The sequence below is a fragment of the Schistocerca piceifrons genome, chromosome X (assembly GCF_021461385.2).
Source record: "Schistocerca piceifrons isolate TAMUIC-IGC-003096 chromosome X, iqSchPice1.1, whole genome shotgun sequence".
Classification (NCBI taxonomy): domain Eukaryota; kingdom Metazoa; phylum Arthropoda; class Insecta; order Orthoptera; family Acrididae; genus Schistocerca; species Schistocerca piceifrons.
Genome location: NC_060149.1, coordinates 249,494,781 through 249,522,585, shown reverse-complemented (window position 1 = coordinate 249,522,585; position 27,805 = coordinate 249,494,781). Strand labels below are relative to the sequence as shown.

Here is a 27,805-nt window from a genome sequence, read left to right as displayed (position 1 = left end):
CTAACGTAAGAGGGCAGTGGCAGCTGTTACAGATATATACCCTTTTATTGGCCAGTTGTTCGTTTTTAACGGGATGCGTCAAATTAAACCTTCATGAGAAGGGACTTGAGAAACTGTTTTAGTTTCCTTCATCTGTAGATTAGTGATGCAGCTGATATACAGCGATGTGGTCTGTGGAGCGCTCTGTTTGACGTTGTGCTGTATAAAAGGAAGAGTATAGAACAAGTGCACACGTAGTATAAATGTCGGTATTGTTGACTCCTAGCGTAAGGGTGATTACGAACAGAACTCTTCATGTCCTTAAGTTGGTACGTACCCCTAATGTTCTTTCCTTGTCCAAACTTTAAAGGTGGTGATCCCCAAACTGCTCTTGGAGGGATTCTCCAAAGAAATCTAAATTAAATTTGGAATCAAATTCTACGAAACATGACGAAAAATAGGACAAAACGTCGGTTATGCTATGTTGAAGGAACGTTCATGATGGAGTTTGAGCTTTGTTCCCGTGCTTATAGTGAATAATAATGAAATAGGAGGGTTTGCTTCCTGCAAGAAAACAGTTTTGTCTTATTCGCGAAAAATATTTCACCAGTGTTGTTGCATCTTCAGTGTTTTTTTTATTTTTCATTTTTTTATTCTGGAAGATATACATACAAAATCTGAAGTTGATTAGAAATATGCTGATATCAGATTTTGTTGTTATTTAGATTACGTTTGTCGGTTGGGCATTATCTTTTTTTATATGGTATGTGCCCTGTGGCTGCCAATCGAAGTCAGCCAGAAGTCTATATCAATACAGATGTTACGACAACGTCCATATTGAATTTTTGCCTAGAATATAATCTCAGAACTCAGTAGACTATTCCAGTAAAAAGTTGCCGAATTCCTCAGTTGCCTCTTACCACTGCTACAGCTGCTCTGTTCAAACTTGTACTTGATTACTATTTGGCTGCTAAATGTGTTGTGTCGCCAGTAAATCCACGACACAGTCTATATATAGTATTATCATACAAAACAGTTCTTCGAAAAAAAAACTAACGTAATTTTACTGACGCTCACAGGCCGCTCTAAATATAAAAATAACAGCACATTATAGTGGCAGAACTGAAAGCTACAAGTGTATGCCAAGTAAGTGATGCAACATGTGACTAAATCTAAATAAAGAAGACGCACGAATGTCGAGCCAGATTTAAGGCGCTACATTTCCACCAAGCCCATCCGAGAGAACGTCGGAGCCTTCCATGATAATGTTCATGGCTGAAACTAAATAATAGTAGCGAAACCGCAAAATAAACAACGCCGCGCCTACCGAACACAGTCACCGGTTCTTTGTCTATACACTCCGAATTCTCCCAGCAAACTCCTCTGAGACACCGAGGGCCCCTCATCCATTGTTAAACAAAAACAGACCGCGTATCGGACCCAAAGTGTGTGTCAAAATCTACTTGCGAGTACCAAAATACAGCATCTCAACCATCGAATAGCGAAAACGGCTAGGTCAGACACGCTTCGCCGAATTTCATAATAAATGGAAAAAGATCTTGTGAATGTTGTACAGTGTTGATTTATTTATTTCGTTAACTCGTTCTCGGCCGTGTAAGCCGAAAACCGGTTAACGAAACTAATTAAGACACACACGAAATTATACTTCTCACTTGTTATGAAACGTTGTAGCTAAACATACAATTTTGAAAATAGGCACATCATTCTTTCAAATTTCCTTCTACTCATTACCAATATCGCGAAATACGTAACCACTTTCCATAAACTACTTCATCTGTACTGATTACACCAACATTTATTGATTTTTGATTTTCCGTGTAAATTTTAACTTTGTAAAAGGATGTAGCACTTTTGTCAGTGCTTTCTTTTAATGGACGATTGGCGAAATTTCGGCAGCTTCAAATTGGGGCGCTTTAAAGGCTCTAAAAATGTTAATTTTGCGACTTTTACCTATTCTAAATCTCACAAAATTAACGTCCAATGTCGCATATCTCTCGGCTTGCTTTTTCTCTGACCTTGGAATGGAGGCGCAGACTGCTGCATATGCGACGGACAAACTGTGCGCAATGTACCGCCATCCGTTGTCGCCGCTACGAATGATGCTGTCTGAAAGTCGTTGGAATAGCCTGCTGAATCATTAATGATGTTCTGACATCAGCACAGTCTCAATACAGTACCTACAGCGTAGCTCTTACACGACACCGAGCGAGGTGGAGCAGTGGTTAGCACACTGGACTCGCATTCGGAAGGACGACGGTTCAATCCCGCGTCCGGCCATCCTGATTTAGGTTTTCCGTGATTTCCCTATATCACTTCAGGCAAATGCCGGGATGGTTCCTTTGAAAGGGCACGGCCGATTTCCTTCCCCATCCTTCCCTAACCCGAGCTTGTGCTCCGTCTCTAATGACCTCGTTGTCGATGGGACGTTAAACACTAATCTCCTCCTCCTCCTCCTCCTCCTCTTACACGACAAGGTTGTAACTGTTATGCAGCCAGTGGACTAAATACAGAGATAAACCAATAAGCGTTGATCATTGAGCTTAATCGGTAAAACTGCCTACACCACTTTGGTAACTGGAAACAAGTACGGTATTCTATATATACAAAGGTAATTGTTCCATAAATACAAAGCTCTTTCTTTTCCTGGTTCTGAACAATATCACCACCCGTGAGACTCTATGCGTCGCTTTTTGTTGAACTCCCTGTATGCCATGTACGGTAATGACCCTATTACATATCCGGGGGGCACATCCAAAGTTACTTTAGTGTCTGTGGCGAGTCCCCATCCAGGATAATACTGAATTCTACCTGTCAATAAGTTTTAAATTCAGTCGCAGAACTGCCCTACTGACTTACTTACTCACCGTTGTAACGTTGGTATTTGCATATAGATCCAATACATTCATAGAAACACAAGTCACCACACATGAAGCCTTAACAAGAAAGCTGTGCGACTTTTTTGTTTCGCCATCGCGTTAATATGTATAAATAAAAGTGTAAATGCTTGTTTGTTCAAATTCACGTATATCCTAAAGTTCTTGACCGATTGCTTTGAAATGGTGACACAACGCTGCATTTTAATACAGGCGTGTTTTTAGGTACCCATTTCTGTAATGAATTATATGTATGTAACTTTTCGAGATTTGTTTTGTAAAAACGTTTGCCTATTATTAAATTTATAAAAAATTGTGTTGTTGTTGTTGTCTTGCTGTGCAAGCTTCTTCATCTCCCAGTACTTACTGCAACCTACATCCTTCTGAATATGCTTAGTGTATTCATCTTTTGGTCTCCCTCTACGATTTTTGCCCTGCACGCAGCCCTCCAATGCTAAATTTGTGATCCCTTGATGCCTCAGAACGTGTCCTACTAACCGGTCCCTTCTTAAAAAAATTGTCTATTACGTATATTACAAAATTGGTATATAAAAAGACACGCGTTTTCAAATGCAACGTTGTATCAAAATTTCAAAGCATTCGGTCTAACACTTTCGGAGATTTACACTTACGAACATTTACAGTTTCTGTATAAGAACAAACGTAGATGTTCGTCCGTCAAAATCTCCAATCTCCGAAAGTTCTTCGCGGATTGCTTTGAAAATACGGCACAATATTGCGTTTGAATATTCTTGTGTTTTTATATACATACCGTAAAGTCGTCTGGTATGTATGTAATGCATATGTAATGAAAGGGGGAAACGTTGTAAAAATGTAAATGTTGGTTTGGGAGGGCGGAGGGAGGGGGGATGGAGAGGAGAAGATGACATGGACAGAGGAGTGGGAGAAAATGGATAAAGAAAATGGGAAGTAGGAGATGGACAGAGAGGGAGGATAGGAGGAGATGGTGAGAAAGGGGGGGGGAGGAGAAAATGGACTGAGAAAGGGGAAGGACGTGATGGACAGAGAGGAGGAGGACAAAAAAGAAAGGGGGAGGAAGAGATGGACTGAGGCACGGGAGACGAGGAGTTCGCGATGTCTGTCTAATTCCCATTCATATTAGAAACATGGGCTTTCTCTTTTCTTTCTTTTCCATGTAAGCAGACTGAGCCACCCACAGCAATGCGTGGCTAGGTGCAGCTAGTACTGGATAAAAATAAAACCAATGTGAATATTCGGTATTTGTCATTCCCTCGGCGTGATTACAAATCCGAAAGCCAGAACATTTGCAAGCACTTATTACAGTGATTTTGTAGAGTAACATACATTTGAACGAGAGAATTTGCCCTTTCACATGAATTTGTTAACTAATTTATTCGTTTTTTTATTTGTTTGCAGTAGAACCAACTTGCAGATGTGTGAATCGAACGTGCTGAAACGCGTTGTGATGAGACTGCAGTCGTCACGTTGTCAAGCGTGTAAAGAGTTACAATTGAAAAATAACTTGGCGGCTATTCTGCGTCATTATTTCATTAGCGAGAATTGCCTGCCAGTCCAGTCCCAGACCAGAGCTGAGCTGCAGATGCACCGCATCCGGCCGCTAAATTTAACTGATTGTTTCTCACGGCGGATGAAAGTGCTTGGACAACCTGGTGAACTGCAGTCTTACAAGGTCGTACCGAGAGAGTTTCTCTGGTTTAGCCACTGGACTCACTTCCCGAAGGAGTGGGTTTCTAATCTCTACTTCTACATATATAATCCGTCTGCCACCTTACGGTGTGTGGCGGAGGGTACCCTGTACCACTACTAGCTATTTCCTTCCCTGGTTCCACTCGGAAATAGAGCGAGGGAAAAACGACTATCTGTATGCCTCCGTTAGAGCACTGCTTTCTCGTATCTTACCTTCAATGTCCTAACTCGGAATGTATGTTGGCGGCAGTGGAATCGTTCTGGAGTCAGCTTCAGTTGCTGGGTTTCTAAATTTTCTCAGTAGAGTTCCTCGAAAAGAACGCCGCCTTCGCTCCAGGGATTCCCATTTGAAATCCTGAGGCATTTCCGTAATAAATGCGTGTTGTTCGAACGTACCGGTAACAAATGTAGCAGCCCCCCTCTGAATTGCTTCATAGCCTTCCTTTAATCCGACTTGGTGCGGACCCCAAACACTAGAGGAGTACTCAAGAAAAGGTCGCTAGCTTCCTACATGCGGTCTCCTTTAGAGATGAACCACACTTTCCAAAAATTTTCCCAATAAACCAAGTCGACCATTCGCCTTTCCTATCACAGTCTGCACATGGCTGTTCCATTCCATATTGCTAGGCAACGTCACGCCCAGATATTTAATTGACGTGACTGTGTCAAGCAGGACACTACTAATACTGTATCCGTAACATTACGGGTTTGTTTTTACTACTTATCTGGGTGAACTTACATTTTTCTACAATTAGAGCTAGCTGCCGTTCATCACACCAACTAGAAAAGTTGTCTTTAAGTCATCTTGCCTTCGACGACAACACCTTCCCGTACGCCATAGCATCATCAGCAAACAAGCACAGATATCTGCCAACACTGTTCGCCAGATTATTTATGTACACATAAAATAATGGCGGTCGTATCACAGGTCCGTGGGGCACTCCTGACGATGCCGTTTGCTCTGATCAACTCTCGCCTTCGGGGACAACGTACTGGGTTCATTTATTTTAGAAGTCTTGGAGTCAGTCATACATCGCGGAACCTAGTCCATATGGTCGTACCTTCTTTAACAGTCTGCAGTCAGGCACCGTGTCAAATGCTTTTCGGGAACCTAGAAATGTGGAATTTGTCTCTTACCCTTCACCCATAGTTCTTTCGAACTGAAAACATGTCCAAAAATTCTGCAGCAGACCGATGTTAAATATATTTGACTGTAATTCTGCGCCGCGCGGGATTAGCCGAGCGGTGTGATGGCGCTACGGTCATGGACTGTGCGGCTGGTCCCGGCGGAGGTTCGAGTCCTCCCTCGGGCATGGGTGTGTGTGTTTGTCCTTAGGATAATTTAGGTTAAGTAGTGTGTACTCCCGAGAAGCCAGAACTTTTTCAAGTAATGTTGCCGACAGAAGCCGATCCACAACGTAAACGAAAGGTCGTCTTTTCGGATGTGATGTTAGAATACTTAACGTCGGTTCTAGGAACAGCGAGCTTATGCAAAGCAGTATTTCAGTTGTTTCACGAAATATTTTTATAGCACTATACCAAGATCTATATCTACGTAAATATTCTGCAAGCCTCAGTACAATGCACGGCGGAAGGCACATCGTACCAGTGCTATCGATTTTCTTTCATATTCCACTCGCGCATTGAGCGATACAAAAATGACTATCTAAATGCCTCCGTAAGCGCCCTAATTTCGGTAAAACTCTGCATTTACGTAGAATCGGCGTTTGAAAGAGAGTATAGAAACGCAAGTCACTGAAGGAACAATAAATGGTTCAAATGGCTCTGAGGACTATGGGACTTAACATCTTAGGTCATCAGTCCCCTAGAACTTAGAACTACTTAAACCTAACTAACTTAAGGACATCACACACATCCATGCCCGAGGCAGGATTCGAACCTGCGAGCGTAGCAGTCCCGCGGTTCCGGACTGCAGCGCTTATAACCTCACGGCCACCGCGGCCGGCAAGAAACAATACCATTAACAGACAGTTACTACTAGAAGATTCATAAGTATAATAAATAAAGATTAATTAGCAGTAAGGCTAACATTGGCTTGAAACTATGAATGTTAACGCGTGATGTACTTAGCCATGTTTCCGTAAATAGTTGTAGTCGTACATCCTTCCCCTATTCGTCATCAGAGTGCAAATATCGATGAAATGTCAGTGAAGTGATTAAAGCACGGAGGAGTGGAACGGTATGCTCACGTGACAAGAGCAACGTGTGGATTTGCTACACCATTTTCAGTGTACCCACATTGCAATAGTCAATGTCTAAAACCAGTGCTCACATTATCCAGATCATTGCAACAAGCTGATTCATTCCGCTCTGTTTTAATTACATCACTGGAACACCATATTTAAACTTCAGTGACGAATGTGGAAAGAACGTGCAACATAGGAACTTGTATTTGGGGAAATGTGACTGTGTACGTATAATTACTATGTGTGGTAACATATGTTATTCCAATCAGATGTTCCGCTTTCTGCCAAATGATGCCTCACTAACGAGTTTTGTGAGGCTCCTGGTCATAATTGTCTGTTACATGCTGTTATTTATTCAACAAAAAATAGTTCAATTGGCTCTGAGCACTATGGGACTTAATTTCTAAGGTCATCAGTCCCCTAGAACTTAGAACTACTTAAACCTAACTAACCTAAGGACATCACACACACCCATGCCCGAGGCAGGATTCGAACCTGCGACCGTAGCGGTCTCGCGGTTCCAGACTGTAGCGCCTAGAACCGCTCGGCCACTCCGACCGGCATTTATTCAACAACTTGGGATTCTGTAGTCTGGCGAATTCAGAGCTTTGCAGATAAATGCCCTTGATCTAGAAGAGACACATCTCCGTGTTTTAAAAGAATTTTTTTTTTCGGTTTTAGCTTTTAGAGTTGGGTACTTCCACTGCAAGTCCTGTAATTTCAAGATGAGACGATGTGATTATAGTAATAAATATTAATATTTCATATTTCGTGAAAATCATAAGAGAATACGCTCAAGGGTTCGGAGGCATTTCCGATGGTCTTAAATGAACGTTATCTTTGGCAGTGAGTGTTCATCAAAGTCAAGGGTATCGTCAGAACTGTCCCAGGAAAATGTGATATGACTGTATACATAAATTATCTGACGGACAGGGCGAGCAGCAGTCTGCGGCTGTTTGTGTTGGTGATACTGTGATGTACGCGAAGGTATCGTCGTTGGGTGACTGTAGGAGGATACAAAATGACGTAGACAAAATTCCTAGTTGGTGTGATGAATGGCAGCTAGCTTTGAACGTTGAAAAATATAAGTTAATGCGGGTGAGTAGGAAAAACAAAACTGTAGTGTTGGGATACAATATTAACAGTGCCCTTCTTGACACAGTCACGTTGTTTAAATATCTGGGCGTAACATTGCAAAGCGATATAAAATGGAACGAGCATGTGAAGATTGTGGTAAGGAAGGCGAATGGTGGACTTCGGTTTATTGAGAAAATTTTACGAAAGTGTGGTTCATCTGTAGAGGAGATCGCATGTAGGATGCTGGTACGACCTATTCTTGAGTATTGTTCCAGTGTTTGGGATCCGTACCTAGTCGGAGTAAAGGAAGAGATCGAAGCAGTTCAGAGGCGGGCTGCTCGATATGTTACCGGTAGTTTTAAAACAACACGTTAGTGTTGCGGAGATGCTTCGGGAACTCAAATGTGAATCCCAGGAGGGAAGGTGACGTTCCTTTCGAGGAACACTATTCAGAAAATTTAGAGCACCAGCATTTGAAGCTGACTGTCGAACGATTCTTCTGCCACCAACGTACAATGTGCGTAATGACCACAAAGATAAGATACGAGAAATTAGGGCTCATACGGATGCATATAGATGGTCGTTTTTCCCTCGCTCTATTTGCGAGTGGATCTGGAAGGGAAATGATTAATGGTAGTACAGGCACCCTCCGCCACGCGCCGTACTGTGGCCTGCGGAATATATATGTAGATGGTGTCGAAAAGCCACACAACGTGTGATTTTGTCTTGGACGCGTTTGGTTCGGTACTAGCCTGAACTGAGCCCATAATATGTTTTTTTTTTTCCCACCAGAAGCAGTATATGTTATTATAGACGTCATTGTTCACAGTAGATTATTTGTGAAATTTTCAGTAAGCAATAAATTGGACAACTTTAAAAATGTCCCGTGAAATGTATCAAAAGCCGTTTAGGGCCACATTAACATCTACATCTACATGGATATTCTGCAATTACACTTAAATGCCTGACAGAGGGTTCATCGAACCACCTTCACAATAATTCACTAATATTCCAGTATCGAACAACGCGGGGAAGAAACAAACACAACACCCATATCTTTACGTGCAAGCTCTTATTTCCCTTATTTTATTATATCGATCGTTTCTTCCTATGTAGGTCGGCGTCAACAAAATATTTTCGCATTTTGAGTACAAAGTTGGCGATTGAAATTTCGTAAGAATTTACCGCCGCAACTAAATACGCATTTATATGAATGATGCGTACCCCAAATCTTGTATCATATCCGTGACAGTCTCTTCCTTATTTCGCTATAATACAAAACGTGCTGCTCTTGCTTGATCTTTTTCCATGCACTCCTTTAATCCTATCTGGTAAGAGTCTCAGGCAGCGCAGCAGTACTCCAAAAGAGGACGGACAAATGTAGTGTAGGCAGTCTCTTTAGTAGATCTGTTGCATTTTCTAAGTGATCTGCTAGTAAAACACAGTCTTTCGTTTGCCTTTCCCGCAACATGTACTGTGTGTTCTTTCCGATGTAAGTTATTCGTAATTGTAGTTTTAGTTGAATTTACGGCCTTTGGATTTGATTGGTTTATCGTGTAACCGAAGGTTAGCGGATTCCTTTTAGCACTCATGCGGATGACCTCACACTTTTCATTACTTAGGGTCGATTGCCAATTTTCGCACCATATAGATATCTTTTCTTAATCGTTTTGCAATACTTTTTGATCGTCTGATGTCATTACTAGACGACAAATGACATCACCTGCAAACAATCTAATACGGCTGCTCAGATTGTCTCCTAAATCGTATACATAGATAAGGAACAGCAGAGGGCCTAAAACACTACCTTGCGGAACGGCAGAAATCACTTCTGTTTTACTCGTTGATTTTCCGTCAGTTTCTACGAACCGTGACCTCTCTGACAGGAAATCACAAATCCAGTTACATAACTGAGAATAAATTAACTCAAACTACATTTCTGGAGCATTCAGTATTAGTGAAAATATTCCCGAAAGTTTGGGGAAAGTGATGTACTGCAACATTTTGCGGTAGCATTTCCTGTAACAATATATCTTTCAAGAAATGAATGTTTAACGTGCACAGCACATGCAGTGCGCTGATAATAGCATCTAATGACAACCTTTTGAAATTCTAGCGCTGTTCACTTGATCCACGGATAGTCAACTTTTGCTTTTTTACCAACTACTCACTTTTTTATCTCTGTGACTGTAAAATTGTCGAACCGCCCACAGTTTAATCCTTTGGTGATGAGTGATTACACAGATAGCAGGCCATAAAAGTTGGCCATTATTTCTGAAAACCCATGTATCAGATGTTGTTTACTTACAGCTAGTACACCCGGGCTGTCGAACACCGCATATTCCGAAAGAATGCGGCAACGAAATTGGAAGTGGACCGCAAGAAACAAATTACTTTTCCACGAGTTTTGTTAAGACTGTCTTTAGCAAGGCAGCTCATCGCCGTCTGCGAGTCATGCGATAGGATTTGATAATCTATAAACTAAATCTAAACTGATGCTGGTTTGTCTCAATGGGTGTTGATTTAGCAAAAATCCAACTACTATTTACTTAACGAACTACGTACTTTCTTTTCATGTACAGTGTGAAAGTAAATTGCGTGTATTAGTAACTGAAAAATTAAACATTGAAGAAAAAGTAAACAGAAGCCCTCAATACGTACTGGAGAGAAACGCTTAATTTAAAGGACATTTCAAATCTTTGGAGTCATTGTGAAGATTTACGTTTTCTGATGGACAGGTTTTGTTGTACGGGTAGCGTATTTTCATTGTCTCAAAAACATGAAAAGACTGACTTTTACTTTTTATTATTATACTAACTTGATTTTCATACCATATGCAGACGAAGTTCAGGCGTAACTTTTCGAAATGACATTGTCGTTACCCAATTTTAGTTCAGTGGTGTTCACCTGCGAGACTGGAAATAAAGTCGACTTCAGTTACAAATCTGTACGATTTTCTCTTTAGAAATATACTGTCAATAAGTACTGCAGTTCTCATGAACGGAATGTAGACTACACGCTTCCAGAATTTTACAAGAAGAGCATCTGTATTTGTAAACACCGTTTTCGAGGCGAATTCAGTGCTATGTTGCGGTTTCTCAGTGCAAAATACCAGCGGGTACAAGTACGGTCCGGTAGGTCGTGTGTCCCGCAGTGAGGCAAGAAGACTGAATGCCTCATCGTCTTCGTGGCTGTGACTGACGATTAGTCACATCCCATTACGCAAGGGGACAGCGCAGCAGCGCTCAGGTTCCTCCTTGTGGCTGAGCACGCTGCTTCCGCAAGCGTCTTTAGTGGATCTGAGAGGCTACAAAGTACAGCCGCACCGGTATTACGTACCAACTGGCACAGAGGCGATGTTCAGTATCGCACCCGTTCCAGCCTGAGTGCCGTTAATCAGCATCACGTACTTCCTTCGAGTACACTGCTTGTTTTAATTTTGTCGATGTTCATTCTTAGAACCCCTTTCCAAGACACGATCCATTCAGTTCAACTGATCTTCCAAGTGCAGTCTCTCGAACAGTTACAATTAGTGGGCAAACCTTAAAGTATTTATCTCCTCTCCCTGAGGTTTAACTGTTTTCCAGGTGTTTCTACATCCACATCTACATATATACTCCGCTAGCCACCAAGCGGTGTGTGGCGGACGGAACAATTCGCGCCAAAGTCATATTCCCCCCTCCCCCTCTGTTCCACTCGCAGATCGCGCGAGGGAAAAACGACTGTCTGAACGCCTCAGTACGAGCTCTTATTTCCCTTATCTTTGAATGACGATCATTACGCGATTTGAAAGTTGGTGGTAACAATATATGCTCTACATCCTCGGCGAAGATTGGATTTCGGAATTTAGTGAGCAGCCTCTTCTGTTTAGCGCCTCGTCTATCTGCAAGTGTCTCTCACTTCAAACTTTCTATGAGATTTCTAGCGCTCTCGCTATGGCTAAATGTACCAGTCACGAATCTTGCCGCTCTTTTTTAGACCTTCTCAATCTCTTGAATCAGACCCAACTGGTAAGGGTCCCATACGGACGAGCAATACTCTAAGACTGGACGAACTAACGTATTGTAAGCTATTTCCTTTGTTGAAACTGCATCGCTTCAGGATTCTACCAATAAACCGCAATGTAGAGTTCGCCTTACCCGTTACCTGTGTAATCTGATCATTCCATTTGAGATCATTTCGAATTGTCACACCCAAATACTTGATTGATGTTACCGCTTCCAAAGACTGATCATTTATTTTGTACTCATACATTAATGGGGATTTTCGCCTTGTTATACGCAGTAGGTTACACTTACTAATATTGAGAGATAACTGCCAGTCATTACACCACGCATTTATTTACTGCAAATCCTCATTGATTTGCTCAAAACTTTCGTGTGATACTGTTTTCTTGTAGACTACCGCATCCTCGGCAAACAGTCTAAGGCAGCTGTCAGTACCATTAACCAGATCGTTTATGTAAATCGTAAAAAGCAGAGGACCTATTTCGCTGCCCTGGGGCACACCTGAAGTTACTCTTGTTTCTGTTGAAGTCACCCCGTTCAGGACAACATACTGCTCCCTGTCTGGTCGAAAACTCTATCCAACCGCATATGTCATCGGATAGACCGTAAACGCTTACTTTTTGTAGCAAACGAGCCGGCCGAAGTGGCAGTGCGGTTCTAGGCGCTGCAGTCTGGAAGCACGAGACCACTACGGTCGCAGGTTCGAATCCTGCCTCGGGCATGGATGTGTGTGATGTCCGAAGGTTAGTTAGGTTTAACTAGTTCTAAGTTCTAGGGGACTAATGACCTCAGAAGTTGAGTCCCATAGTGCTCAGAGCCATTTGAACCATTTGTAGCAAGCGACAGTGCAGTGTTTCTTGCTTTCTTTTACTAGTTGCTCAATGCACAAATTGAACAACATGGAGGATAAGCTACAACCCTATCTCACTCTCTTCTCAATTACTGTCTCGCTTTCATGTCCTGATTTCTGATTAGTACAAGCTGTAGGTAACCTGTCGTTATTTGTATTTTATCCCAGTTACCATCAGAATTTAGGAGTGCGCGAAACTGAATTTTGTCTTGAATTATAGCGATTTGTTGAATCATAGAACCACGATATCATTATCGAAAGCAAGGAAAACATGTAAGTCTAAATTGTATCTTATGACCATTGTGTAATTGTGCTCACTAAACCTGTGCTTAAGATGATCTGATAGAACCCTTCCAAAGATGGGGCACGTCCTTGAAACTGACTTCAAACCAAGCATAAATCTTCTTTAGAAAAATCATAATCCTGGCCGGAAATTTGAATTATGTATTTTTAAATGTTTCAACGCTTATGGCTTGGCGCCTGCGCAGTCACGCCTCAATTTAAAAATCCAAAGATTCGGAGTTCGATCTCTGGTCGGTCCTACTAATTTTTTCCCACTTGTATCTAATTTTTCCTCCAGCCGTTCTTTTCGCAAAAAAAACTGCGAATTTGCATAATAGTTCGTGTTCCCACACAGCTATGTAAGTCGGTTGGTGGAAGGCAGAGGCATGATAACAAAATCATGTGGTGCTCAAAACGCCCGTTGAGTTCACGACTTCTTTGCTATTACTTTACAAAAGTGGCAGTTCATGTGCTAGACAATGACAACTGAGTAAAAGGCGCATTTTTATATCTTTCCTAGACTCATGATATTTTTTACCCCAAAACTTTACTGAAAAAACTGGAATTACTGAAATAAGAGAGACAGCAAGTAAATAGTTCCGATCTTATATGGAAAACGATGGTGTAATTTTTTGAGATCAAATGCACAAAATATGGCCACGGTATTCAAACTACTGAAAAGGTGCAAATGAATGCCGGCCGGGGTGGCCGAGCGGTTCGAGGCGCTACAGTCTGGAACCCCAAGACCGCTACGGTCGCAGGTTCGAATCCTGCCTCGGGCATGGATGTGTGTGCTGTCCTTAGGTTCATTAGGTTTAAGTAGTTCTAAGTTCTAGGGGACTTATGACCACAGCAGTTGAGTCCCATAATGCTCAGAGCCATTTGAACCATTTTTGTAAATATCATTTTAAAATAATCTGTAGGTGAATAAACAAACAACTTACTTACTAACTACGTAAGCTGCAAAGCAAAAAATGAAAGACAGAAATGCTGGAACTAGCACGCTGATGTTTGACGTGTAAATGAGTTGTTTTGTTACCAAGAACAGAGTAAGAGTATACATTTCCGCGTTACGGGGATATTAAACCTGTTTTAGTTAAACAAGTGTTTTCTAGGTATGGTTTTTCTCTAAATTAAATACGAGAACATTAATTTTAAACATCTACAGCACTGGATAACCTTTTATTTGGACATGAGAGCTAAACGTTGATGTTTGAGGAATACAAGATTAAAGTTTACGTAGGTTATTTGGCAAGTATCCTGTACTAGAAAATAAACTTTTTAAAGTAGTAGTTTCGTTAAAGATGTTTACAGCTTTGCACGTGACGTGCTAAGTTATGCCCGGGAACAAACAACACTGAAGTGCTGGAACAGATACGTAATGTATTTACGCAGTGGCAAGGAAGATTCTTTTTTTCCGGTGTTGCCGTGGGAATTTATCACACACGAAGTTTAAAATTTGGAATTGTACGCACGAACACAGGAGTCTTGAAGCATTATTCAACTATTCGGAATATCTCAGCCTTACTTCCGCGATAACCTTAGTGTCTCGCATTATTTACAGTTGCGCTTATATCTGCTTCATATATGCTGTGATGACCTAAGCAGATTGCTGAGTGTGTAGACCGAGCAGACGAGCCATTTTTCACGGAAATGGCTGCTAGCGTGGTAGAAGTCTCTGTTTATCAGCTATCACCGCTTACTACCTCATGTATTCTAAGAACCGAGAGTGCGTTTAGAGCGCACAGCACCCTGACTGTTCATCTCTGTCGTTTGTACTGACAAACCGCAGGCTTGATTGAAGAGCGGCATTGAAATAAGCTCTCTTCCGCCAACTGCTTCTCTAAATCGCTTTTATTTACATAGCAGTGGAATCACCTCAGAGTAAATCGACATCTTGGATTAAATGGCAGACCTTCCCGCAAGCGACTGAGTGTGGTGGTACACTAGCTTACACCACGAGACTCTTGTTTGATAGCAGTGGGGTTCAAACCCTCTTACCGCTTTCTTGATAAATGTTTTCCGGCGCTCTGCAAAATTCAGCCGAATGCCGGGAGAACTATTTTGAAAGACTACAACTGCGACCTTCCTCTACCCGTATCCAATACCAGTTACAATTTCCGTGTGTAATTCCAACGATATCTGTGTGATGTTGAACACTTACTCTTGGTGTCGGGTCTGGCAGTAAAATGCGTGCCTGCAAACTGGAAGGTCGTGAGATCGAACCCTGGCCAGACAACGGAAGTTTTCAGTCTTCCTTTAACCTAGCCTTCACCTCTCAGTGATGTGAAGATTCCTCAGGAACGACACATGGTTCGGATTCCACATTAAACTGAAGGTCCGCTTTCCCGGTACGATTATTATGATAGGCTAGGGACACGTAAGTTGGCGAAATGGCGTCTAATGTAAAGACTTGTATCCGGGCGTTGAGCCATACGGGATTGTTATTACATTGGCGTTAATCTGCAGTAGTATCCTGGAAACGGCAGATGCGCTGTTGACATCTAAAGATTATGATATTCTCTCCTTTATCGTTTTCTGCATTCTGTTTCCACAGGGCCGAGCGGTTCTAGGCGCTTCAGTCCGGAACCGCGCGACTGCTACGGTCGCAGGTTCGAATCCTGCCTCGGGCATGGATGTGTGTGATGTTCTTAGGTTAGTTAGGTTTAAGTAGTTCTAAGTTCTAGGGGACTGATGACCTCAGCTGTTAAGTCCCATAGTCGCAGAGCCATTTGATCCATTTTGTTTCCACAGTACGAGCAACTGTCTTGCGTCTGATTCATTCGTGTTTCGTTTACAGTAGCAGAGATCACTTATATAATTAGAGAAAGCTGCCACAAAGCTATGTGAAGGCTGTTTATCTACAAGAATCTTCACTTCATAAAGTGAACCTTATTTGTGTATCACATACGACACAAATAACGTTCGGTACAGAAACAGTGAATCTACCAGCGTTTCTCGTGAATATATTTACATGTGTACAATGCGGTGATGATTGAGCAGTGTAGCACGTTGACCTATTTTGGGAGAATGCCGAATTAACGTATATTTCATAAACGGACTGTGTGCCTAAATTTAAATAGTGTGTAGTATGTGACGACAACTTGTAAAACGTGTTTATTTGTTTTCCCAATGTTGCAAAAATGTTCAGCGGAAAACTTCACAAAATCAGTTTTGGTAATTAAGACAAAGTTGCAACTTACTGAACGGATCAAGACTGACAGGCAATGTTTTTTTATATTAAAATGTGGTAATGATAGGGCTGTACGTGGTTGGTAAATGTAATGTAAATTATGATGTCCGACTTCGGATGACGAAATTTACCCCAGTGGCAGTCATACTGTCAAAGCCGTCGATTAATCAGTAAACCATCAAGGAATTAACCACGAAATTGGAATAACAGAGTTTAACGTCCCGTCGTCGAGATCATGAGATCAGCAAAATCTGGAATGTACAAGAATGGAGAAGGAAATCGACAGGGAACATTTCAAAGGAACCTCCCTAGAATTTGCTTAAGAGATTTAAACTGAAGCGCCAAATAAACTGGTGTAGCCATGTGTATTCAAATACAGATATACGTAAACAGGCAGAATACGGCGCTGCTGTTGGCAACGCCTATACAGGGTGTTACAAAAAGGTACGGCCAAACTTTCAGGAAACATTCCTCACACACAAAGAAAGAAAATATGTTATGTGGACATGTGTCCGAAAACGCTTACTTTCCATGTTAGAGCTCATTTTATTACTTCTCTTCAAATCACATTAATCATGGAATGGAAACACTCAGCAACAGAACGTACCAGCGTGACTTCAAACACTTTGTTACAGGAAACGTTCAAAATGTCCTCCGTTAGCGAGGATACATGCATCCACCCTCCGTCGCATGGAATCCCTGATGCGCTGATGCAGCCCTGGAGAATGGCGTATTGTATCACAGCCGTCCACAATACGAGCACGAAGAGTCTCTACATTTGGTACCGGGGTTGCGTAGACAAGAGCTTTCAAATGCCCCATAAATGAAAGTCAAGAGGGTTGAGGTCAGGAGAGCGTGGAGGCCATGGAATTGGTCCGCCTCTACCAAAACATTGGTCACCGAATCTGTTGTTGAGAAGCGAACGAACACTTCGACTGAAATGTGCAGGAGCTCCATCGTGCATGACCCACATGCTGTGTCGTACTTGTAAAGGCACATGTTCTAGCAGCACAGGTAGAGTATCCCGTATGAAATCATGATAACGTGCTCCATTGAGCGTAGGTGGAAGAACATGGGGCCCAATCAAGACATCACCAACAATTCCTGCCCAAACGTTCATAGAAAATCTGTGTTGATGAGGTGATTGCACAATTGCGTGCGGATTCTCGTCAGCCCACACATGTTGACTGTGAAAATTTACAATTTGATCACGTTGGAATGAAGCCTCATCCGTAAAGAGAACATTTGCACTGAAATGAGGACTGACACATTGTTGGATGAACCATTCGCAGAAGTGTACCCGTGGAGGCCAATCAGCTGCTGATAGTGCCTGCACACGCTGTACATGGTACGGAAACAACTGGTTCTCCCGTAGCACTCTCCATACAGTGACGTGGTCAACGTTACCTTGTACAGCAGCAACTTCTCTGACGCTGACATTAGGGTTATCGTCAACTGCACGAAGAATTGCCTCGTCCATTGCAGGTTTCCTCGTCGTTCTAGGTCTTCCCCAGTCGCGAGTCATAGGCTGGAATGTTCCGTGCTCCCTAAGACGCCGATCAATTGCTTCGAACGTCTTCCTGTCGGGACACCTTCGTTCTGGAAATCTGTCTCGATACAAACGTACCGCGCCACGGCTATTGCCCCGTGCTAATCCATACATCAAATGGGCATCTGCCAACTCCGCATTTGTAAACATTGCACTGATTGCAAAACCACGTTGGTGATGAACACTAACCTGTTGATGCTACGTACTGATGTGCTTGATGCTAGTACTGTAGAGCAATGAGTCGCATGTCAACACAAGCACCGAAGTCAACGTTACCTTCCTTCAATTGGGCCAACTGGCGGTGAATCGAGGAAGTACAGTACATACTGATGAAAGTAAAATGAGCTCTAACATGGAAATAAAGCGTTTCCGGACACATGTCCACATAACATCTTTTCTTTATTTGTGTGTGAAGAATGTTTCCTGAAAGTTTGGCCGTACCTTTTTGTAACACCCTGTATAAGACAAGTGTGTGGCGCAGTTGTTAGATCGGTTTCTGCTGCTACGATGGCAGGTTATCAAGATATAAGCGAGTTTGAACGTGGTGTTATAGTCCACGCACGAGCGACGGGACACAGCACCTCCGAGGCAGCGATGAAGTGGGGGCTTCCCGTACGAACATCTCACCAGCGTACCGTGAATATCTGGAATCCGGCAAAACATCATATCTGTCTGATCAGATGCATCTATTCATCTCCAGTGTAGATTCCGACAGACTTGGGCAATTCCAACAGGACAATGCGACACCCCACACGTTCAGAGTTGCTACAGAGTGGCTCCAGGAACACTCTCCTGAGTTTGAACACTTCCACTGGCCGCCAAACTCCCCAGACATGAACATTATTGAGCATATCTGGGATGCCTTGCAACGTGCTGTTCGGAACAGATCGCCACGCCTCGTACTCTTACGGATTTATGGACAGCCCCGCGGGATTCATGGTGTCAGTCCCTTCAGCACTACTTGAGACATCAGTCGAGTCCATGGCACGTCGTGTTGCGGCACTTCTGCGTGCTCGCGGGGCCCCTACATGATATTAGGCGGGTGTACCAGTTTCTTTGGTTCATCAGTGTAGGAAAACCACACAAAACATAAATCTGCTGTATGCAACTACGATGTGTTCACCAATGCGCCATCTCAGCCGATCACAGAGGGTGCGAAAGGCAATCTCTACTTGTTTAGAAACCAGATTGCAATTATAAGAACCGAAGGACATGAAAAGAAAGCAGTATCTGAGATGGGAAAGAGACAAAGGTGTAGCTTATCCCTGATATTATTCACTCTGTGTCTTGATCGGACAGTAGACGAAACTGAGGGGAATTTGGAAAAGGAATTAAGGTTGAGGGAGAAGAAAATAAACTTTGATCTTTACCGATGACTTTGCAATTCTGTCAGAGACGGCTAAACCTTTGAAGGAGCAATTGAATGGAATGGATGGAGCCTTGAAAAGAGGTTATAAAATGAACATCAACTAAAGTAAAACAAAGATAATGGAATGAAGTCGAATTACTTCAGACAATGCTGAGAGAATTGGATTAGGAAAAGAGACTCTAAAAGTAGTAGATGAGTTCAGCTGTTTGGGCAGCAAGCTAACTAATGAGGGCCGTAGTGCAGAGGATATGAAATGCAGACTGGCAACACCAAAACAAGAATTTTTGAAAAACAGGAAGTTTTAACGTATAAGATAAATTTAAATGTTACGAAATCTTTTATGAATGTATGTATCTGGGATGTAGCCTTCATCGGAAGTTAAACACGGACGGTAAGCGGTTCAGACAAGGAGAGAATAGAAACATTTGGAATGTGATGCTGTAAAATAATGCTGAAGATTAGATGGATAGATCGAATAATTAATGAGGAAGTAATGAACTGAACTGGGGAGGAAAGAAATTTATGGCACAACTTGATAGAAAGAAGGATCGGTGATAGGACACATGCTGATTCTTGAGGCATCAAGGATGGATAATGTGGAAATGTAGGGAAGTGTGGCGGAGAAGGGAGGTGAAATTGCAGAGGGTGACGTAGGCATGAAAACAGCAAGCAGGTTCAAGTGGAGGCAAGTTGCGGTAGCTATGTAGAGATTTAGAGGCTTGCACAGGATAGACTAAGGTGGAGAGTTGGCTCAAACCAGTGTTAGGATTGAATATTGGATCAATATTAACAGCTGCGGACCCTATCGCATTGAAAATAACAACAACAACAACAACAACAACATAATCATTAACATTTTCCCCTGTTCTGTTGCTATGTACTATATGCGAAAATCTGCACTTAGACGTATGAATTATTTACTTCATAAATATTGTGCTCATACTTTCGGTGATTGGAGTAAGCTTTTTGATGTATTTCTTATCTTCGTTCCCTCCTGATTCGCGGACTGGGAACTTCATTTACGGCTTGCTAAACTTTATCAGAAAGCAGTAGTTTGAGACAACGGGGTAGACATTACGTGAGTAAACATATAAAATCTGTCAAAAGTGGCAATGAAAGAATGAGCCGTAACTTTTTTTTTGCTTTGTTTTATATCTAACACCATGGTACTGTTTCAACTACATAACTGAGTTTTTGTTACAACGATTTTTAATGCTCAGGCAGTTAATCTCATAATATTGCATTTAATTATAAGTACAACACACTTGTGAGTGACTGAAATCATGAAATACCGGTTTTAGAAGCCTACTTCATGCACGTTTCTTCCAACAGGAGGTGGATACGGTCATACCAATGGTACATAATAGTAGGTGCTACAGCTACGCCATTAATTTTTGTTTACAATTTATTAAATCGAAAGAAGTGAGGACGCTAGATTGCAACATTAAGAAGGAACATGAGGTAAAATTTTTAATTGCCGAGCGTGTAAAAAAACAAAAAAAGTGGATGTTTAAAATGTTTCAAAGGCCTCCAGCACTTACCGCAAGTAAATGTGAAGACGAAGTGCGCCTTCTGAAAAAAGTGCTGAGTGAATAAAAGTAGTTTTCCACACTTCTGTTTTGAATAGCACGTCAGGAAGTACTCCGTAGTGGAAATAAACAATTCTGTTCTAAGAGATTCCATAGAGAAGTTAACACAGCTCACTGAAAAAAGATGTAATTGGATTCAGAAACTAACATCGTGCGGAGAAACTTGACATCAGGTACATAGCGTATTAAACGTATTTTACTAAAACTGAATTGTCTACGCAGTATCTCCTTGCATTTGAGCAGTTTCACACAACAAATGACTCCGTAACTTTTCCATTTTTTATGGAGTCAGTTGATTTACTAATGCGATTGATACTCAGTACGAGAACGCATTGCATCCTCAACTACTTTTCTTCTGGGAGTTAATATAAGGTGAAATTAAAGACAGCTGTTGCTTGTGTGACATTCGAAAATAACATGAAAAACATACTTTGTGACAAACCAGCGTCCTGGCCAATGTAACGTGTCCCAGCTCCAAGAAACTGATAGGCTGATACGTTATAATGGTTTAATATGTCAACTAAGACTTGTCGCATTAAATGTTTTATATGTGAGGATATTTTTGTGATTGAGGGCAGCTATGGGCTGTTTGAGCTAGCCGTCTTCGGCCTGTAATCTCACTGACTGGAGTAGAATTGTCTTCAGTGATAAGTACCGCTTCGAATTGAGCCCCTATAACCAGCGAGTAGGTGTCTAGAGACGCCCCGGACAGAGGTAGGACACCAACATGACTGTCGGCCGCCCTAGGCCCAAAAACCAGGAGTGATGATATGGGTGCTGTTTCTAATCATAGCAAGACCTCTTTATCCGCGGCATCCTTACAGCACAACAAACGTCGACGATATTGTACGCCCCGTTTTGCTGCCCTTCGTGGCAAGCCATACTGGACTTATATGTCAGCAAGATAATACCCTCCCGCACACGGCGAGAGTTATTGACTAGTGCTTGGCAAACCCTACCTTGACCAGCAAGGTCGCCGATCTGTCCCAGGTTGACATTGTTCGGAGCATTATGGACAGGGCGCTGCAAGCAGTCGGGATTTTGGCGATCTAACGCGCCTGTTGGCCGGCCGAAGTGGCCGTGCGGTTAAAGGCGCTGCAGTCTGGAACCGCAAGACCGTTACGGTCGCAGGTTCGAATCCTGCCTCGGGCATGGATGTTTGTGATGTCCTTAGGTTAGTTAGGTTTAACTAGTTCTAAGTTCTAGGGGACTAATGACCTCAGCAGTTGAGTCCCATAGTGCTCAGAGCCATTTGAACCATTTTTAACGCGCCTGTTGGACAGAATTTGGCAGGATATCCCTGAGGACGACATCCAGTAATTCTATCGATCAATACCAAGCCGTACATCACACCTACCGATTTCTTCGTAGTGCGTCTTTTTTTATTTTTTTATTTTCACAAGTATGTGGTTGTGACTTATTTGTTACTTTTTTGTACACGGAAGGAATGGAAAAATGAAAGTACACTACTGGCCATTAAAATTGCTACACCACGAAGATGACGTGCTACAGACGCGAAATTTAACCAATAGGAAGAAGATGCTGTGATATGCAAATGATTAGCTCTTCAGAGCATTCACCCATAGTTGGCGCCGGTGGCGACACCTACAACGTGCTGACATGAGGAAAGTTTCCAACCGATTTCTCATACACAAACAGCAGCTGACTGGCGTTGCCTGGTGAAATGTTGTTGTGATGCCTCGTGTAAGGAGGAGAAATGCGTACCATCACGTTTCCGACTTTGATAAACGTCGGATTGTAGCCTATCGCGATTGCGGTTTATCGTATCGCGACATTGCTGCTCGCGTTGGTCGAGATGCAATGACTGTTAGCAGAATATGGAATCAGTGGGTTCAGGAGGGTAATATGGAACGCCGTGCTGGATCCCAACGGCCTCGTATCACTAGCAGTCGAGATGACAGGCATCTTATCCGCATGGCTGTAAAGGATCGTGCAGCCACGTCTCGATCCCTGTATCAACAGATGGGGACGTTTGCAAGACAACCACCATCTGCACGAACAGTTCGACGACGTTTGCAGCAGCATGGACTATCAGCTCGGAGACCATGGCTGCGGTTCCCTTGACGCTGCATCACAGACAGGAGCGCCAGCGATGGTGTACTCAACGACGAACCTGGGTGCACAAATGGCAAAACGTCATTTTTTCGGATGAATCCAGGTTCTGTTTACAGTATCATGATGGTCGCATCCGTGTTTGGCGACATCGCGGTGAACGCACATTGGAAGCATGCATTCGTCATCGCCATACTGGCGTATCACCCGGCGTGATGGTATGGGGTGCCATTGGTGGCATGTCTCGGACACCTCTTGTTTGCATTGACGGCACTTTGAACAGTGGAAGTTACATTTCAGATGTGTTACGACCCGTGGCTCTACCTTTCATTCGATCCCTGCGAAACCCTACGTTTGAGCAGGATAATGCACGACCGCATGTTGCAGGTCCTGTATGGGCTTTTCTGGATACATAAAATGTTCGACTGCTGTCCTGGCCAGCACATTCTCCAGGTCTCTCACTAATTGAAAACGTCTGGTCAATGGTGGGCGAGCAACTGACTCGTCACAATACGCCAGTCGCTACTCTTGATGAACTGTGGTATCGTGTTGAAGCTGCATGGGCAGCTGTACCTGTACACGCCATCCATGCTGTGCTTGACTCAATGCCCAGGCGTATCAAGGCCGTTATTACGGCCAGAGGTGGTTGTTCTGGGTACTGATTTCTCAGGATCTATGCACCCAAATTGCGTGAAAATGTAATCACATGTCAGTTCTAGTATAATATATTACCCGTTTATCATCTGCATTTCTTCTTGGTGTAGCAATTTTAATGGCCAATAGTGTAAATGATAAGTCACAGTCTGATATTTGCAAATAGATAATTTAAATGCACTCGTAACAAAATATGTATAATTCAATAATTTTGTTTATGTTGTGGTCTACTGATGATTAGGCGGAACATATTTAGTTGGAAACAAAATAAACATTCAAATTCAGAAGACGGAATTTTTCTTATCTGCATGATAAATACGAATATCGATTGAATTGAAGTCCTGAGTACGTGAAAGCCAGGGAGCTGTTTCACCTCTTCCTATCAGTCTGCCACGGAATCTTTTATTTATAACCAACGGTGAATTTAAGAATCACAAGTTAGCCACACGTAACCAAGAGCGCATTTTGAACATTTCATGTAATTAAGAGTTGTTTCTGGTATTGTGACATTAGAGGCTCTAAGCCTTGCCTTACGCGAATGCTTGGAATGCAGTTGGCCATTAGAACTTTGTGCCCTTGCTCGAAAGAGAGGTCATTCAGGGAATTGCATGGCCGGCGGGAACTGGCTGGGGTGGGTATGGCGAGTTGGTGCGCGAATACCAGGAACTGTTAATGTGGTAGCGCAACTTTGCTTGAACTGCTACGCGCGGACTTCAGCATTGTTATAGTGTCTGTAAACGCAAGAGCGGACAGCGTTTGTGTTTAGGAAAGTGATCTCTTCCGGCAGAACGCAACTCCCGCACAGGATGTCTGAGAATCAATTTCCCGTCAAGAAATGCAGTAGGAGGAAATAAACACTCACCTGGCGCGTGTGAGCGCTACGTCGCTTCTGGTTTTAAAAGGCGCGCTGCGGAAATGTCAGGTCAACCTTGTGAAACAGAGCTGTGACGCGGTCGCCACAACGGGGACGCGCAGTTTGCAGACGTACTATATATTGTACAATTGCTACACCATTTTGAGCCCATTGACCAGCATTCAATCCGCCGATAGTTGTTGACTGATTTTGGAGTGTGGAATAAATAATTGTTTTAACCTGGAAATTTGCATTTGTCTTTGAGATTTAATAGTTTAACGTGCTTCTGCTTCATCTACATTGTATTGTAGGCCGTGGGAGATAGCCGATGAGATTGTGTCGCTTTATGCAGGGATTCGTACTATCACGACTGGACGACAGGATTCTTCCGGTATGTTTGTTGGAGTTTCCAACGATAAATGCAGTTCGAAGAATTATTGAGAAAAAATTCTGACATTCTAACAAAGCGTTTCCGGATCCATGACCGAGCGGGGTGGCGCAGTGGTTAGACACTGGACTCGCATTCGGAAGGACGACGGTTCAATCCCGCGTCCGACCATCCTGATTTAGGTTTTCCGTGATTTCCCTAAATCGCTCCAGGCATATGCTGGGATGGTTCCTCTGAAAGGGCACGGCCGACTTCCTCCCCAATCCTTCCCTAATCCGATGAGACCGATGACCACGCTGTCTGGTCTCCTTCCCCAAACCAACCAACCAACCGGATCCATGCCCATATAACATATTTTCCAGTTCTAGCTCGTGCAATGTGTCCTGTGTACCTTTATGTTACATTCTGTATAAATACTGCACAGGCACTGACGAAGAAGTAGTTGTTTGCTTATCTGGGCGAATCTTCAATCATTTATTGTATCATCTGTTGTTGATTGTTGCACGTCTATGTAAAAGACGGTTGCCACACCCATTACATCGTGTTATAATTAAAGGCTGTATGATCTTGCTGATTAGATTCGATTCAATACGCAGGATATGATACGCCATGTAGCCAATATCGCCTCAAAGAACTCTGGCCAGCAGCTGCAAGAAAGTTCTAGGGGACTGATGACTTCAGATGTTAAGTCCCATAGTGCTCAGAGCCATTTGAACCATTTTGAACACACAAAAATGGTTCAAATGGCTCTGAGCACTATGGCACTTAACATCTGAGGTCATCAGTCCCCTAGAACTTAGAACTACTTAAACCTAACTAACCTAAGGACATCACACACATCCATGCTCGAGGCAGGATTCGAACCTGCGACCGTAGCGGTCGCGCGGTTCCAGACTGAAGCGCCTAGAACCGCTCGGTCACACACACCGGCTTTTAAACACACACTTCTGAGTACTGGTGGACGAGTGAGTCTGCACTACCAACAGAGACGTCCAGTTGTACAGCGATGTGTTTTATTGTGATCCGTTGATCACCTCGAATGAGAGTGTCAGCACGTTCCAACGTTGTAGGAGTCACAACCGTGTGCTGCCGGCAGGCACGCGGGAGATGGGAACGGTTTGCGCGAACTTGCAATGATGACACACACCTCGCCCAACAACTCACCGTGCTTTTGTTAACTGCCAGGTCTTCGTAAACATTCTGCTAGTGCCTATGAATATCTGCGATACTCAGGTTTTTCGCCAAAAGAAATTTAATGACAGCTGGCTGCTTGGAACGCACCTTTGTTACAGAAGCCATTTTGAAGCTTGCGTATAGCGCCTTCACGTATCTGAATTTCATGAGACTATAGGGGCTGAAGCGGGAATATTCCATGATGTCCCACAAGAAATTTCGCATTTTTTCATTCGAAACTGGCGGAGAAAAAAAATTGCTGCATACACTCATCGTATTTTCATGAAATTTCGTGGTAGCCGTATTGGATGATCTCAGCAAAACCGATTATTGGAACACTTAAAAATACTGTCCGTGTATTGTCTTTACAACTGCGTCATTTTATTCGTCACTGTACACTTCGAAGTACAGCTTCATCTTCACGGCATTAGTTGGCCGTCGAATGACCTTCAGTGTCACGTCATCACGACAGAAACGCGTATCTGTAGGAGGTTATACTGCAATTTGAAAGTCCGCAAAACTGCGCTAAACATATACAAAATAATGGCAAAGTATATGCAAATACGAAGTCTTACACAAAAATTGCATGTATTGTACCGTAATTTTGGATCTGATCTACCATAACTTCACGAATTTCAGTTTAAAAAACGCTCATAAGCTCCCACAGATACGCGTTTCAGACACGTTGACAGCGAAATGGAGATTATCTGATATCCCACTAAAAGCCTGTAGGTGAGGCTGTTTTTCGAAGTGTCCGTTATCGAACAAAACGCACAATTAAAAACACAGTAAGTGAACTCTATTATTGAGGTTTCTATACATATATTCATACGTATCGGTTTTCCAGTACATACTTAACATTTCATCTTTGGCACTTCAACCGCATAGATTTCCGAATGCGAAATATGGGAGTAGTTCACCATGAGCGAAGAGTTCTGTTCCCATTATATACAGTCGTAGGCTATAACGTAGAGTAATTTGCTTCGTCTGTAAAGAACCGCCTCAAGCAGGTTCCAGGAACTGGATCACGTCATGTAGGCATTACACAAAATTAAAATTTAATACAGTCCGCGTGGCTGTGGTGTTAAAACTTATGGTAATTGTCATTACGTATGGGAATGCCGTGTGCCGCAGCCGTATTCCCGTTTCTTCATTTGGTGTTGCTAATCCAATGGAAGGAGTTATCCTGAGCTGGTGGCAGGAGCATTGTCCTTCACTGATAAGCTGCACTACGGAATTTAGCAATTATTCATACTTCGCCGCTAATCTTCGTAACTGTTCAGTTAAGAAGTTTGAATGCAACTCTGGCTTTTCCATTTTGTTTCGCTAAAGGGTGAAAAATTTTCCATGGCAGTGCCATCAGTTCTTAGTTTTGCAGGAAACTTACACGTAAGAACGGATAGCGGATATAATTAGTGTCCTTTGGCACTTCAATATGGATCTTCCTCCAATATACGTAGTTTTGCATCTCATTTCGTCTCGTAAATGTCTCCTTGACGGCATTCGATCATGGAGACTTTCCGTTGTGTATGTAAGTGTGTTATTAGAGGAAATACAGTAATTTACGTTTAATAGAAAGGGAGATTAAAATGCCGTGCAATGAGTCAGTGATAGCGATTCACAGCTACAATTTTGTCTCATTAGTGGTAATATAAGACGAAGCATATGCGTTTGAAGTGACAGTGGTACTTTCATAGCTGTAATAAAACATTTTAATAATCATAGTGTCTTAAGGACACTATATTGTAACACTCAAAAACGTTAATTATTTTCAAAATACGTTGGAACTTACGATTGTAGCAGATGGAAGCGTATGCTCATTTCCCATACAGTAAAGTTACTTAATATTTTTCACAGTCACTCCATAGATTCGAAAATCGAGAATGCTTTATGTATACCAAGCTTCGCTGCGGTTCGAATTCAGCTTAAAACTACTCGGTTTATTTCATTAAATATATTACCAAGAATCTTATTCACGA

At 42.6% G+C, this 27,805-nt stretch overlaps 1 protein-coding gene across 3 annotated transcripts in view; it reads left to right on the top strand.

Moving 5' to 3' along the window:
• Positions 1–27,805, top strand: part of LOC124721983 — a 284,634-nt gene that overhangs the window by 54,525 nt on the left and 202,304 nt on the right. The gene's annotated exons all lie outside the window — the stretch shown is intronic.